Below are 17,147 nucleotides of genomic sequence, written 5' to 3'. Positions count from 1 at the left end.
CAGCACTCTGTGTGGGCCAGCTTGCCCTCACCAGGAGGCCCTGGGCATGGAACCCTGGACCTCCTATATGGTAGACAGGAGCCCAATTGGTTGAGCCGTGTCCATTTCCCGCAAGTTTATCTTAAGTGGATACTGTCCCTGCTTCAAAGGGGCTCTAACAATATACATTCCCACTAATAATGTTCTGCATTCTTGCTGTTACTTGGCATTATCAATCTTATTAATTTTAACCCTTCTACTCAGTGTGTCATAATATCTCACTGTGGTTTAAGTTTGTTTTCTTCTGATTAAAGAAGTTATGCACATTTTCACATGCTGTGGATCAATCGGATAATCTTCTTGTAAAGTACTTCTTGAAATTTTTTGCCCATTTCTAAATTGAGTTATTTATCTTTTACGTATTAATTTGTAAGATTTCTTTATTGAAAAACTGGATATAAATCTATTTATATATATATATATATATATATATATATATCTCCATCTGTGGCTTGCTTTTTTCCTATTTTAATGGTGTCTTTTGATGAACTGAGCTTTGTAATTTTAATGAAGTCCAACTTATGAATTTTTTATTTTATGGTGAGTGTTTTCTGTATCATTTTAAAGAAAACTTTGCACCTTCACTAATTTCACTCACTAGCCTGCAAAAAAAACGATAAAAAATTGGGAAGCAGATGTGTCTCAGGCAACTAAGCTCCTGCCTACCACATGGGAAGTCTGTGGCTCTAGTCCCCATGCCTCCTAAAGAAGACAGTGAGCTGACATGATGGGCAGGCACAGCAAGCTGACACAACAAGATGATGCAACAAGAGACACAAGAACATAATGAGAGACACAACAAAGCAGGGAGCAGAGGTTACCAGTGCTTCCTAAAGAAAATGAGCAAGACAGCAAGCTGACGTGATGGGCAGGTGCAGCAAGATGATGCAACAAGAGACAAGAAGAAAAAACATAATGACAGACACAACAAAGCAGGGAATGGAGGTGACTCAAGTGGTTCAGTGCCTCCCTCCCTCCCACATCAGAGGTCCTGGGTTCAGTTTCCAGTGCCTCCTAAAGACACAGTACAGAGAAAATGCAAACAATGAGGGGGTGGGGAGAAATAAATAAATAAATAAAATGTTTTTGAAAAGGTAAAAAATATATTTAGAAAAAGGGAATCCAGCATTCTTATTGATGAGGACAATCAGAAAACTTTTAAAGGCCACAAAACCCACTACAATGGCTAAAATTGAAAAGACTGACAACATAAAATGTTGGTGGGGATATGGAGCAACTGGAAGTCTCATTGCTGGTGGAAGTGTAAAATGATGCAATCACTTTGGAAGACTGTTGGTATCTTACAAATTAAACATACCTCCACCCTATGGCCTAACATTTCCACTTCTAGTATTTACTTAAGTGAAATGAAAACACATTCACAAAAATCTTGTGCAAGAATATTTATAACAATTTTATTTATAATAACCCCAAATTAGAAAATACCCAAGTATCTATCAAAAGACTACATAAGCAAATTGTGGTCTATTCATACAATAGAATACTACTTAGCAATGCAAAGTAATGAACTATCAATACAAGCAGTAGCATGGATTTGTCTCAAAAACGTTATACTGAGCATAAGATACTAGACACAAAGAGATGCATCATTTCATTGATATGAAGTCGTACAACATGCAAATTAATATATGGTAAAATAAATCTGAGCAAGTCGACAACTTTCAGTTCTAGCAAATACCTTTCTTGCAGGGAAAATACACTACAGAGGACCTGAACAATGCAGGAAAAAAAAATTGTACTATCTGAACACAAACTCAGAACCCTATTGGCAGTTGGCTCCAGTTTCTCCTTTTTTTTAAAAAAAAGATTTATTTATTTATTTAAATCCCCCCCATCCCCCGGTTGTCTGTTCTCTGTGTCTATTTGCTGCTTCTTGTTTCTTTGTCCACTTCTGTTGTCGACAGCGGCACGGGAAGTGTGGGCGGCGCCATTCCTGGGCAGGCTGCACTTTCTTTCGCGCTGGGCGGCTCTCCTTATGGGTGCACTCCTTGCGCGTGGGGCTCCCCTACGCGGGGGACATACCTGCGTGGCCCGGCACTCCTTGCGCGTATCAGCACTGTGCGTGGGCCAGCTCCACACGGGTCAAGGAGGCCCGGGGTTTGAACCGTGGACCTCCCATGTGGTAGACGGACGCCCTAACCACTGGGCCAAGCCCGTTTTTCCTCCACTTTCTCTTTGAGGGCACCAAGATGGTAAGTGTTATTGTTGGCAGACCAGGAAATATATACCATGTGTGTCTGTGACCGATGCTCTATTCTCCAGCACAGAAGGGCATTTGAAAGCTTTTGGTTCATAGGAAACCAGTCTGGGGAGCTAAGCGTGGCTACTGGGGAGATAAACATGTGGGTAAGAGTTAACAGTCAAGAGAATTAAAGGGCTGGAGAGGAAGTAAAAACCAAGATGAGGGGAGGGAGGTGGGTTTCCTCTCCTACCCATGGGAGAAGCAAGTTATAAAGGGCTTTCAAAGCCAAGATGCCAATTCAGAGAACTTCCTAAGCAGTTTTCTGCACTCTCCCTTACCACTTAGCTACAATCACTGCTATAACACACTTTAATCTGTGCTCTCTTTATTGCTTATTGTTAGTGTGTACCATTGTGTGACTTTTGGACTCTTACATTTCACAATTTAACTTACAATGATTTTTACTCCTCGTTCCTTAACCTACTTCAATTAGACCACAGCCCCTGGGGAACCATCTTTTGGTCTATTCTAGGTACTGCTACAGATGTTTCCTTGAGACACAGAGAAATTTCTGTGTTTCGAGGAAATGGAAAACTGAGGAAAAGAAACCACAGCATCTGTATTTCCCACTGCCATGTTGTAGCAGTTTGATATCATTTATGAATTCCCAAAAGAGATATTGATTATGTTTATAAACTGGTCTGTTCCTCTGGGAGTGATACCCTTTGATTGTAGTAGAGTCAGCTGAGCTGCCTTTGATTAAATTATATTAAGATTAGGGCTTTGATTTGATCATATCATTAGGGCGACTCAGTTTGAGTCCCCACCCCCTTTGTGGGCTATATAAATGGACATTCAATCAAGGAGATACACAGAAGTAGATGCAGAGAAGAACATAGAGAAAGAGAGAGCGCTCCATAGACATGGCAGAGGCCCCAGGAAGAGAGGCGAGTCATTTGCCTGATAGTTTGCAGCTGAAGAGACCAGAGCCCTGAGTAGCTGAGTAGGCCCAGAAAGAAACGAATCCTCCAGCCTACAGCTGAGATTGGAAGAAGCTGGGCCCACAAAGCCTGAAGAGGAAAGAGGAAGGCTGAACCCTCATAGACATTGCTGCCATCTTGCTTCAACACATGGCAACAGACTTGGGTGAGGAATTAAGCTTGAGTTGGACACTTTAGGGCCTTATAACTGTAAGCATTTACCCCAAATAAATACCCTTTATAAAAGCCAACAGATTTCCAGTACTTTGCATCAGCACCCCTTTTGGCTGACTCATACACATGTGGAAAAATTTTTGGAAGGCCTAAGGCCCATCATTAGCATCTTTGAGACACTCTGTCTTTCCCTATGAGGTCTACAAGCAGGATAGGTAGACTTGGAGACATTCATCCAAGAGGTGAGACTCAGAAACATCAGCTCAAGGATAAGAAAATCAAGAGAGAGCAAAGCACTCCTAATAGCCAGGAGCTGGCCTGGCACTATCAGCTAACTCTTGGTGTTGCTAGGAGCTGGTCTGGCACTCATACGCAGGCTATGGTGTTCTCCTGCTGAACATAAACAACCTCACAGAACCCTAACATCATATAAACCATTCTGTGACCAGGATGGAGCAAGAGAAAATCAAGAACATTCTCTAATCATGTCTGACTACAAACAAAAACATGAACATTGTTCAAATCACCATCAGTGCTTGCATGTCTTTAAGTGGAAGGCCCACTCTGCTCATTTCTAGGGAGGCTGGAATTTCCAGGAAAGAATAAATACCTCTCAAGAGCGGCCAATGCCTGACAGGACTTGGTGTGTAAATACCTCAGCTCCCTTGCTCCTTGGGGGAAATGATCTCAAGGCATGCCTGGGTTTTACACCATTTCCCAGAGTTTTCACGGAGGGTTAAGCTGCAATGGCCCCCAGCAGAAGCTGGTTTGCTCATGTGCCCTGTATTGGCTGCTTTCTTTTCCTATTCGCATTTGCCCCCCTCACCAGTGCTACGTGCACCTCCCAAATCAACTACTTGTACGTGAGTCCTTATCTTGGATTCTGCTTCTGGGAGATCCAAGCCAAGACAGCTTTGGATAAACAGAAGCACTCTTGGAGAAGAGCAAATAGTCGGCCTCATCTGCTAGTTTACGTACTTGTTCTAAAGGGGGATCGGCCATTAAAACGGGGTTCATCTCTCATGGTTCATGCGATTAAGCCATCCGCTAGCGCGCGGATGAGGGCTCGCTTTGCCTCCAGCCCCTGGTTCTGGAAGGAGCCCAGCTGCCGAGTGGGATGGGCTGTGTGTGGCAGCCAAGCCTGCCGGCTGCTGCCTCCGCTGAGTTGGAAAAGGCTGCAATGTCATCAATCAATGGGACACGCCGTGCTCTCCGCCGAAAGGCGATTAATGTTACTCAGGATGAAAACGAATGTGAGGCTGTGGATGAATGGATTATTGAAGAGACGGTCCAATCAGCCTGGCCGGTAGAAGGGCGCAGAGGCAGGGGGGTGCTCCTTGTCTGCACCCAGCAACAGCCGTGGAGAGCAGCCTTCGGCCTCGGGCTGGCAAGGGGTCCTTCCACCCCCCTCCCCCCGCAGGAAGATTCATCATTTTTACGACTTCCTTCTGGCCATCCTCGCAACAGACTCAGCAAAGAGGGCGCATCTATTCATGTGTTTTTTAAAAAACAAGAAAATGGCGTCCCTTCCATGGAACAGTGATATTTTTTTCCAAGTGTTTTCCACTTCTATCTTTGGCTCTCTCTTCACCCTCTGACCGCCTCTCTTACTCTCCCCTCAGCTCTTTCTCACCCCACCCTGCCTCATGTCGTTGCTCTCTCCCTGGCTTCTCCTCCCACCCCCATCTCCCTCCCTCGTTTTTCTGTCAGCTTCTCTCTTTTCCTCCCTTAGTCTCTCTCTCTCCCCCACCCCCTGTGCCTCTTCCTCTGCTCTGGTCCTTCTTTTTGTCCTTGGAAGGTTTTCTCATGATCTGCCTTTCTTTCAGGTAGTTTCATTTATTGACTCCTTCCTATACCCTCCAGAGGAGAGCAGTTATGGTGAAAAATTTTCTATGTCCTTTGTGGCCAGATAAAAGCAGCTGGATTCATTTTCAAGTAAAATTCCCTCTTGGGCTCTAAAAGCCTGACTGCTCAAGGCCCCCAGCAGCCTAGACTGTCTGCCCCTCTGGCTTTACTGAAGTCCTGCTGTGCCTGCCAGGCATCACCCAGGCACTGGAGAAGCACCAAGTCCTGCCACCTTTTAGAAATAGATGCCAAGCACTGTCTCCTGCTCAGTTTGCCTGGAGAGGGAAGAGAAAAGGTAGTAGAGGGTGGAAGGCACGGGACCTGCCTGGAGCTGTGGTTCAAAGGTGGGCGTCTAAGGGAGAGAGGACACAGGCAGCCTTCCCACCAGAATGGAGCCGAGATGTCCCTGGATTTAGCGAATGGATCTGAAAAGTCCCTGTTCTCATTGCAACTTCCAAATAATTCCAGGTTCTAGACCGGCAGTCTAGAGGCAGAAGTACTAGAAATCTGCTAGAAAGCAGCATGAGGAGGGAGAGAGAGAAAAAGAACTCTCTCTCAAAGGCTTAAAATGATCTTGCAAAGGAAGAAATCACATGCTAAGAAAGACAGCTGATAAAATCCCCCATCAAAACATGAACACGCTCGAGATGAAATTAAAACAATCGAATAGTTTGCAAACGACTTTATCAGAATCATGCCTAAGGTGATAGATTAAAATACAAATTGTCATTAAAAGAAGAAGAAAGAATAAAGCAAAGCTGATCTAAAAGAACAAGAGTGGGTAGATATAAAAAGAACCAAATAGAAACATTAGAAGGAAAAATAGGTTTTTGGAATTAAAGAGTCAATAGCTAGAACAAACTCAAAACTAGACATATTTGAATAGAGAGTTTGTGGAATGAAAAACAGTATCGAAGAATTCATCCAGAATATAGTACATAAAGCACATAGATATCCAATATGAAAGAAAGTTATAATGGAGGTAGACTAAGAAATGTATAGTCACAAAAATATAATTTGACTTCCATGAGAATAAAACAGAAGGGAAGTTGAAGAAACAATATTTAAGGAAACGTTGATGAGAATTTTCCTGACGAAGACATGAGTCTTCAGAGCAAAGTATACTTTGCATAATGAGCAGGATAAATAAAATTATATTCACCTTTAGAGTCATTTTAGTGGAATAGCAGAAGAGTGAGGATAATATCTTAAAAGATACCAAACAAAAAAGGCAGATATAAAAGAATAAATAGAAAGGGAGCAGCCTTCTCATTAACAATGATAATTGCAGGAAGACAATGGAGAAATAGATTCGAGCCAGACATATATATGCACATAAATTTGTATTCACAAGTGAAGGAAAAATAAAAATATTTTCAGATTTACAGAGGCTGACTTTCAAACACTTCCTGAAAAAAATATTAAATTATACACTACAAGAAGAAGAGAAGTGAAGGCTGAGAGAATTCTTACAATGTGTGAAATAATAATGAGCAGGTGAAATGATAGGTCAGTAAGTTTAATTCATGACAAAAAAGAAATCATTTTTTTAAAAGATTTATTTTTTATTTATTTCTCTCCCCTCCCCCCCAAGTTGTCGGCTCTCTGTGCCCATTCGGTGTGTGTTCTTCTGTGTCCGCTTGTAAGTTGTCAGCAGCACACAGAATCTGTGTCTCGTTTTGTTGTGTCATCTTGCTGCGTCAGCTCTCCGTATGTGCGGCGCCACTCCTGGGCAGGCTGCACATTCTTTCGCGGTGGGCGGCTCTCCTTACGGGGTGCACTCCTTGCGCGTGGGGCTCCCCTACACGGGGACACCCCTGCGTGGCAGAGCACTCCTTGCGCGCATCAGCACTGCGTGGGCCAACTCATCACATGGGTCAAGAGGCCCTGGGTTAAACCTTGGACCTCCCATGTGGTAGGTGGACGCCCTATCCGTTGGGCCAAATCCGCTTCCCAGAAATCATTTTTGAAAAACAACAGTGAAACTAATTCTCAAGACAATCATAAAATAATGAGGACTGCACAGTATATAGTTGGAGCATGCAAATATCTTTGGCTCTGAAAGGAGGGTAGTAAAACTAATGACTTTGTATGGCTTAGAAAACTATACTTAAATATGGTATTGAAAGCTAATGAATCAAAGACCTAAGCATAAGAGGTAAAACCACAAAACTCCTAGAAGAAAATATAGGAGTAAATCTTCATAACCTTGGATTTGGCAATGGATTTTTATACATGCTACCCAAAGCACAAAACACAGAAGAAAAAAATAGATAAATTGGACTTAATCAAAATTAAAAGCTTTTATATCAAAGGACATTGTCAAGAATATGAAAAGACAGGGAAACGGACTTGGCTCAGTGGTTAGGGCGTCCGTCTACCACATAGGAGGTCCGCGGTTCAAACCCCGGGTCTCCTTGACCCGTGTGGAGCTGGCCCATGAGCAGTGCTGATGCACACAAGGAGTGCCCTGCCACGCAGGGGTGTCCCCTGCGTAGGGGAGCCCCACGCACAAGGAGTGCGCTCGTAAGGAGAGCCGCCCAGCGTGAAAAGAAAGTGCAGCCTGCCCAGGAATGGCACCGCCCACACTTCCCATGCCGCTGACGACAACAGAAGCGGACAAAGAAACAAGACGCAGCAAATAGACACAGAGAACAGACAACCGGGGTGGGGGGGGGGGGTTAAATAAAATAAAATAAATCTTTAAAAAAAAAAAGAATATGAAAAGACAATCTACAGAATGGGAGAAAATATTTGCAAATCATACATCTGGTAAAGGTTTAATATCCAGGACATATAAAGGACTCCTACAACTCAACAACAAAAGACCAAACAACCCATTTACAAATGAGAAAGGACTTGAATAGATATTTCACCAAAGAAGACATACAAATGGCCAATAAGCACATGTAAAGATGCTCAACATCATTAGCCATTAGGGAAATGCAAATCAACCACAATGGCATGCCACTTCACACTAGGATCATTATTATAAAAAAAAAAGAACACCACCCACACAGAAAATAACAAGTGTTGGCAAGGATGCGAATAAACTGGAGCACTTGTGCATTGTTGGGGGGAATGTAAAATGATGCAGTCATGGTGGGAAACAGTTTAGGGAAGTCACCAAAAAATTAAACATAGAATTACCACATGACTCAGCAATTCCACTCCAGGTATATACTGAAAAGAATTGAAATCAGGGTCTCAAGTACTTGTACAACCATGTACATAGCAGCATTATTCATAATAACTAAAAGGTGGAAACCAACCCAAGTGTTCATCAGCAGATGAATGGATAAACGAATTGTGGTATAGGCATACAACAAATTCAGCCATAAAAAAATGAAGTTCTGATACATGCTACAACATGGTTGAACCTTGAAAACATTATGCTAAGTGAAATAAACCAGACACAAAAATTCACATATTGTATGATCCCACTTACGTGAAGTATCTAGAATAAGCAAATTCATAGAGACAGAAAACAGTTTAGAGGTTACCAGGGCCTGGGAGAAGGGGGATGGAGAAGTATTGTTTAATGCTACAGGGTTTCTGTTCCGGCTAATCAAGAAGTTTTGGCAATGGATGGCAGTGATGGTAGCACGATATTGTAAATGTAATTAATCCCACTGAATTATACACTTTCAAATGGTTAAAATGGCAAATTTTGTTACCTTTATGTTACTACAATATAAATTTTAAAAATCACTACTAGAAATGAAAAGAAACATAATATTATAATAAAAGTAAAATACACGAGAAATAGTAGAAGGGGAAGAAAAAGGAATCTCCTTAATCTGTTAAAAAGGATCTGTTTTAAAAACCTTCACCAAACATCACATAAAAATTGTGAATAAAACGTGCACAAATTAAACCTATGTAAAACATATGTACAAATTAAAGGGCAGATTTTTAAAAGAGAACTCAACAGCATTCTTAAACAGAATTCTGCTTTTTGTTAAAGTTCAATGTCCCAAGGAATTGTGTATTTGTATTCTTTTTCTTAAAGAGGTCCCCTAAAAATCCTGGCTCCACCCCAAACTTTACTTATAATGCTAATAATATCTATTAGTGATCAAGGGTTCTACGACCACCCATGAACTTGCTACCCAATCCAAGAATTTGTACATCACCAACATCTTCTATTATGTGTTCTGCTTCTCTTAAATATCTTAATTTTGAGTTGATCATTCCTTTGTTTTGTGTTGTTTTGTTTTATAATATACATATATGCTTTAACAATGTAGGATTTATTTTGGCTTGCACTGAATTTGTAAACTGACATTGCACGGTTCTTGTTCTTCACCCAATATAGTGCAGCAAGCAGCTGTAATTCAATCATCTTCACTGCTCTTTAGCTAACTATATTATAATTAATTTTTTTTTTAACGTAAGCTCATAGTTTATTATTTCCATTTTCTGTTCCAAGAGCCCCTCCAGGGTAGCATATTACATTTAGTTGTTATGTCTCCTTAAGTTCTTCTTGGTTGTGACAGTCTCTCTGACTTCCCTTGTTTTTGATGACTTTAATAGTTTTGAGGAATACTGGTCTGGTATGTTATAGGATGACCTTCTGTTGGAATTTTTGTGATGTTTTTCTCCTGATTAAACTGGAGTTCATTCTCCTGTCACTGGGCATTTGGGTTGTTTCAAGTTTTTTGCTCTGCGGCACAGTGCTGCTATAAACATTTTGAACATATTTTCAGATAGCCACATGCAATAATTTCCTTTGGGTATACACCTAGATGTAGAAATTCTGGTTCATACAGTTTGCAGATGTTCAGCTTTATAATACAATGTTATATTGTTCTCCAAACTATCTGAACGGATATGTAACTCTTAGTTCCACCTCCTTTTCAACTCTTGGTATTGACAGGCTTCCTGTTTTTCCCAATTGTATGGATATAAAACGGTATCTTCTTGCAAACTTGCTTTCCATTTCTTGAACACTTGTTAGGTTGTATATCTCTGAATGTCATTTGCAATCCTTACAACAACTTTGCAAGTTAAGGATTATCGTCATGATATAAATATAAAAAAAAGTGACACAGAGAGGTTAAGTAAAAGTTCCAAGGTCACACAGCTAGTAAGTGGTGGATCAAGGACTTAATCCCAGGTCTACCTAATTAAATCTCTGAGACTTTTCCACTCTGTTATACTGACCACTCTATTTCTTTACTATAGATTGTGGGAAATAAGAGTCTGTGAAAAGCTGTTGTTCTGGGACTTACAAGATTGAAAACCAAATTAATCACTGGGAAGGCTTCCAGTCCAAAACTTTGGATTAGGAACCATTGTGCCCTCAAAGCTAATGTCCAGGTCCTTTGCGTATTTGAATTCGTCACAACAAATCTTTGCAGAAGTGGAATGAACAAATCTATAAAGCCCTCTGTGTTTGTGAAGTGGGTATATTATTCTGTTTGCTTGGCAATGAATTCTTGGACTAATACTTAAATCATAACATAAATACAGAATGAGCAGAAGAACCAGGAGAAACAGAACTGAGAAAGAGTTGGCTCTTAAGTGTCATTCTCTGAACTATTAGTACTTCAGGAAATCAGAGAAGATGACATATTTTATGAAGTCGCCAATTACAAAGATGTCCAGGATAGGCAATTGAGCTAATTACTATAGTAATTAAAAAAACAAAAAACAAAGCTGTAGCTGCACTCCCTGTAGCCATTTGATATTATTGATAAATTCCAAAAAGAGATATTGGATTATGTTTGTAAACTAGTTTGTCCCTCCAGGCATATTAGAGTATATTGGATTCAGAGGTTTCACTTTTACTTGATTAAAAATGATTAAGGCTTTGATTGGGCAACATCAGCGGGATGTTGAGTCCCCACTCCCTTGCTGGGCAGGGACTCACAAAGAAACTGCCCCACAGAGAAGGGAAGTGGAAGTCTTGAACTGGAACCCCAGAAAGTAAGCACACAGAGGAGCATGGTTGTGAGGAAAGAGAAGCCAGCCCTGGGAAAAGAGGAACCCTGAGCCCAGAGAGAAGGAAGAAGAGAGAAACTCTGAGCTGGGAAAGAAACAAGCCCTGGGAAGAGAGGAACCCAGGAAAACTGAACTGTGGCAGCCATCGGCAGCCATCTTGCTCCAACATGTGGCAAGACTTTGGTGAGGGAAGTAACTTATGCTTTATAGGCCTAGTAACTGTAAGCTTCTTTCCCCAAATAAATACCCTTTATAGAAACCAACCAATTTCTGGTATTTTGCATCAGCACCCCTTTGGCTGACTAATACACCTCCCTACCAGGCAGCCCAAGTTGTGAATTGACTTGGGAAGGTGGTGATTGATCACCAGAGCTGTCTATTCCAATCCCCAACCCCCCATTCCACTCCAGAGCTGATGAACCAGAGCCTTTGAAAGGGAGCTGTGATGGGACAGCTCATCTTTACCTACCTCCCTGCCTCAGGTACAGAGAAGCTGAGCAAACGAATGCTACAAATGACTGTGCTGGGCATTGATATTTGAAGGTATTGATATTTTATATTTGTAATTTTGGATGCAAAAATTTCATAGCTGTAAGTTTTCTGGCATCTCCTCAGTGCAGGAAGCTCATTTCAACAACTAGCCAAGGGATAAAGAACAGGTACCTTTGCAGGAAGTTTGAAAATAAAGATAACCTGCAGCTCCTCCCTAGAATCTCTGCGGAGGGTTGCTGACAAATATTTGAATCAGCTGGCTCTGGGAAAGTTTGAGAAGGCCAGAAGGAAAGCCTACTTCATGTTGTTGTTGTTTTTTAAATAGTACCTTGAATAAGATATAATTCACATACTATAAATTCACCTTGTTAAAGTACGCAGTTCAGTGGTTTTTAGTATATTCACAGAGTTGTGCAACCATCACCACTATCTAATCTTAGAACTTTATCATTACCCCCCAAAAAAATCCTGTACCCATTAACAGTCACTTGTATAGTCTGGATAAAAGTCCCTTATCAGGTATTTGATTTGCAAATATTTTCTCCCATTCTGTGGGTTGCCTTTTTCACTTTCTTGATAATGTCCTTTGAAGCACAAGTTTTAAGTTTTGAAGTCAAATTTATCTATTTTTGTTTCTGTTAACCTTGTGCTTTTAGTGTCATATCTAAGAATCTATTGCAAAATACAAAGACATGGAGATTTACTCCTGTGTTTTCTTCTAAGAGGTTTCTAGTAAAAATGCCACACATGGCTGTCAACATCACATGTTTAATATCTCTGTTTTTACTGAGATTCAGCCATCTTTCCTTGAATAAATGCTCCTCAGATTGTTGCAAGGTGTTGGCTAACGGACTGAGTTCTGAAAAAGTTAATTTTGACAATTTTTGGCAGTGTTCTCATTGCTTTTATGGAGAAGGGGTTCTTATGCCACCATTCCAGAAATGATTCTTCACTACAGTTGATTTAACAGAAAATACCTGTAGGGTGATGCTCTCCAATAAACAAGGATTTTCTTTAGGTTGACAGCATCATCAGTAATCAAATAACTATAAGGTTGCACTTGTAAGTTTAGAAGGTACCCATCGTGGGTAACTTCCATGAAATGGTTTGGTTTTAATGCACTGGCAAACAGGTCTTTCATGGGCAAATTCTCAAACTATACTTACTGGTTGAAGAAGCAAAATTATTTTCCTGGCAGTATCTAATGCCAAAGGCTATGATTTAATCTTTAAGAAAGCTAGCAGGATAAAGAAAACAACGGGAAGACATAGAAGCTGGATTTACTTGCCTCAGATCAGTAACTTAGAGCAGGGGCAATTTTGCCCTTAGGAGACATATGGCAATGTCTGGAGACATTTTTCATTGTCATCACTGAGAAGGTGCTACTGGGTTTTTGTGGGAGTTCTTTGTTTGTTTTTGTTTTGCTTTTTTTGTTTTTGTTTTCCTGTTATCTAGAAGAGGAGTTAGTCAACTTTTTCTATAAAGGGCCAGATAATAAGTATTTTCATCTTCATGGTTCATGTGGCTTGTGTTGTTACTATTCCCCTTTACCATTGTAGCAGGAAAGCAGCCAAAGATAATGTATAAATGAATGGTTATGGCTGTATGCCAATAAAACTATATTTATAAAAACAGGCAGTTGGGCTGGATTGGTTCCCGAGGCTGTAATTTGCCTAACCCCGATCTAGAACAGTGCCAGTACTTGGAAGATACTCCATGTTTGTCGCATGAATAGTCCTTTAGGGGAACTTGGCACTTCAAAGCAGCAGATTTTATAAAACCCCACAAATCAAGCCTGAACATTGTCTTTGGTGATGAACCAGGAACCAGGGCACAAAATGTTACCAACACTTCTCTGGGTAGCCCTTAAAGACCGTAGCAGCCAAAAACAAAGCAATAGGAAAAAAGTAAGAATATAGATAGAGCTTTCCTGGTAGGCAGTATCCACAATCTAAGCTCTAAGTGTCCTTCGACTTTTCTTCCTAACTCTTCCTAATCCATATGGAACCTTCCATCTTGGCTTTGGAAAGGAATGCATTAAAAAGGGGTTTGGGGAAGCGGATTTGGCCCAACGGATATGGTGTCCACCTACCATGTGGGAGAACCAAGGTTCAAATCCAGGGCCTCCTGACCCATGTGATGAGTTGGCCCACTCACAGTGCTGTGACACGCAAGGGTGTCCCCTGCATAGGGGAGCCCCATGCGCAAGGAGTGTGCCCCGCCAGCGCAAAAAAAGTGCAGCCTGCCCAGGAATGGTGCTGCGCATACGGAGAGCTGACGCAGCAAGATGATGCAACAAAAAGAAACACAGATTCCCAGTGCCGCTGACAAGAATGCAAGTGGACACAGAAGAACACACAGCGAGTGGACACAGAGAGCAGACAACTGGGGGGGCAGGGACAGAAATACATAAAAAATAAATCTTTAAAAAACGGGGGGGGGGGGTGGTTTAAAGGCAAAGGTGAGGCTTTTTCCCAGATTAACATAAGCATGGTTTGTATTCCCTAAGTGCTGGTCAGGCAGGGAAAGCTGAGCAGAGACGAAAAATGTCATTTCCATCAATGTCATTTCCATCTCACCTTTGTGCTCATGTACGTTTCAAAGTGATATTTATTTATTCACCATTGGTAAAAAGCAGTTTCTAAAGTAATCTGTCATCATTATCTGCATTTATTTTCTGATTTTAGTTACTTTCTGTTCCATTACTACTGATTCTCCATATTAGTTGAATGAACATATTTTTTAGCATCCTAAAAAAATCACTGTTTTCAACACATGGCGATGCATGGAAAGAACTACATAGTGTGGTTCTATGCTTCTATAAGCCTCTAAATCAGGATTTCTCAACTGTGACACTAGCTGACATTTGGGGCTGGATAATTCTTTGTTGTAGCGACTGTCCTGAGCATTTTAAGATGTTTAGAAGTATCCCTAGTCTCTACCTACATGAGATATTACTAGCATTCCCCAAATCATAAGACTCCAAAATGTCTCCAGATGTTTCCAAATGTTTCACGGGGAACAGAATTGCTTCTGGTTGAGAACCAGTGTTCCAAACAAACAAATATATGAAAGGTGCTAAAACCTTTGTACGTAAGTTACTAGAACATTTTAAATCCAATTTTAAAAATTGGCCTTGAATCAAGGCAAAGACCTCTTGGAACCATGACAGCAATAATAGGAATGGCTACAAGCTTACTGAGAGCCAACAGTGGGCCAGATTCTTCACGTGCATTATCTATTTACTTTACAAAATCCGTTTTGTTGATAAAGAAATGAAAGCTCCCAAAGATTAAAGCGCCTTCCCAGGACCAGAGAGCTGGTCAGCAGTAGAACAGAGAGTCAGATCCAGGTCTCTTTGGCATCTTAAACCAAGGTCATTCATTCTGCCATTTGACAATGTAACCATCTGTGACAAATCTACTTTATCATCACTGCTAACATTATTGGGTACCTCCCATGTGCCAGCCTCTGTGCTACTTGATCTCATTTTACAGTCAAAAGTGTCCCATGATTGTGACCCACATTTTACAGGGGAAAAAAGCAAGCATAGAGAGGTGCAATCCCTGGCCCAAGACCACACTGCTAAGTAAAGTGAAGATTCTGGAAAGCAAGCCTCTTGACTACTGTCTAGATCGCTTCTCAACTCAGAAGTGACCCCTTTGCTGAATTTGGACTCCTCTAGTCTCTAAACCACAACCATCACAACAGTGATGATAACAAATAGTATTTAAAAGATTGTATTGAATGCTAAGCCTTGCTCTTATTTCTCACTCAAGGCAATGAAGTTGTTAATGTTCCCATTTTACAGAGGAGGACACTGATGTAAGACAGATTAGGGCATGTGGGAGTTGGGGATATGGGGAACACTTCATGATTTTTCTGAAAACCTTTAATTTCTCTAATAAAAAAGGGGGGTGGAGTTTATTGTAATGGACTGTAAGTGCTGGAGTCATGATTCGAATCCAGACCTTTACCATGATACCAATAAAATGTCTGCAGTCACATTCTCTAATGATAAACTAAAGGCGACACAATTCCTTTGTTTTACTGGATGATTCCACCATAGCCTGCCACCTACTGCAAGCATCTGGGCAGGGACTCCAAGTGAGAAATTCCACTCTCAGAGATCTTTCTCAACCAAAGAACTTGCATGTTGAAAAACTCAGTAATCAACTTTTCAGACATTAGCAAGCACTTCTGTCAGGTCTATCTGCTTGGGGCACGGCACCATACCATTTATAAACAGAACAAAAGAAGAGTGGTCAGTTGCACAGTAGTAATCCACAGTAAGGAGGGGGAGAAAAGTTGCCATGTACACCTCTCCTCTGCCAATAGCTAATCTTTTCCTTTTCCTTTTTTTTTCCCCTTCTTTTTTGAACCAGTAATACATTCATATGCAGATTTTTAAAATAAAAATATGAAAAGTCAGTCTGTCTGTGTTTTAGTTTCTTGGCTGCCAATGCAAATACCAAGCAATGTCTTAACAAGAATTTATTGGCTCATAGTTTTCAGGCTAGGAGAAGTCCAAATCACAGCCATGCTTTCTCCCTGAAGACGATGGCATTCTGGGGCTGGCTGCTGGTGATCCTCGGTCCTTCACTTTTCTGTCACATGGCAATGCATATGGTGGCCTTTCTTGGCTGAGTCTTGGTTCCGTTGACTTCCAGCTTCCCGCCACTCCCCTGGCTTCTCTCTTTGACCTTCCCCGTAAGGCCTCCGGCAGTAGGATTGAGACCCATCCTGAGGCAGCTGGGCCACACCTTACCTGAAGTCACCTCAGCAAAGGACCTCTTTACGAGGGTTCTCACCCTCAATAATGGAATAAGTCTAAGAACCTGTTTTTCTGGGGTACAGAGCTCCAAGCCACCACATTCCTTTACCATAGCCCCCCACCCCTACCCCTACCCCAGGCCTGAACCCCTCAAAACCAAGTCATCATTGTCTTGTGTGTTCTTCCAGAAAAACTCTCTTCTATGCTAGTTTTGATCAACCCTATCAGACCTGAATGCAACTTTAAAGGGCCAACAGTTTTTAATCCCCTCTTAACTCTCCTGAAATGAAATACATGGAAAAACACAACCTTCTTATCCAGATAAATAAAATATAAACTCAATGTACTGTCCTAGCATACTATAAAAGAGAAATAAAAATAAAGCAGTTTATAATAAAATAATACCACTTTCAATATGTAAATATCAGGAATGACTGCACAAAAAGACAGTGAAGTAATCAAAGGCTTACACCTAGTTTTGAAGGAATATGCCTCAATTTAGGAGACATAAGACAATACCCAATTGAATATTGCTGACACTTTTTCTTTATATTTGACATTGTGAAATAAAGGCTATAGAAATATTCATGTATATACCTAGCATTACTGTAAATGGAATACCTAGAAGTGAGGTGTGTATGCTGGACATCAAATACGGGAAACAGTGAGGACATCAGGGATGGGATTTTCTGAG

The sequence above is a fragment of the Dasypus novemcinctus genome, chromosome X (genome assembly GCF_030445035.2).
Source record: "Dasypus novemcinctus isolate mDasNov1 chromosome X, mDasNov1.1.hap2, whole genome shotgun sequence".
Taxonomy (NCBI): domain Eukaryota; kingdom Metazoa; phylum Chordata; class Mammalia; order Cingulata; family Dasypodidae; genus Dasypus; species Dasypus novemcinctus.
Note: the sequence above shows the minus strand (reverse complement) of the source record.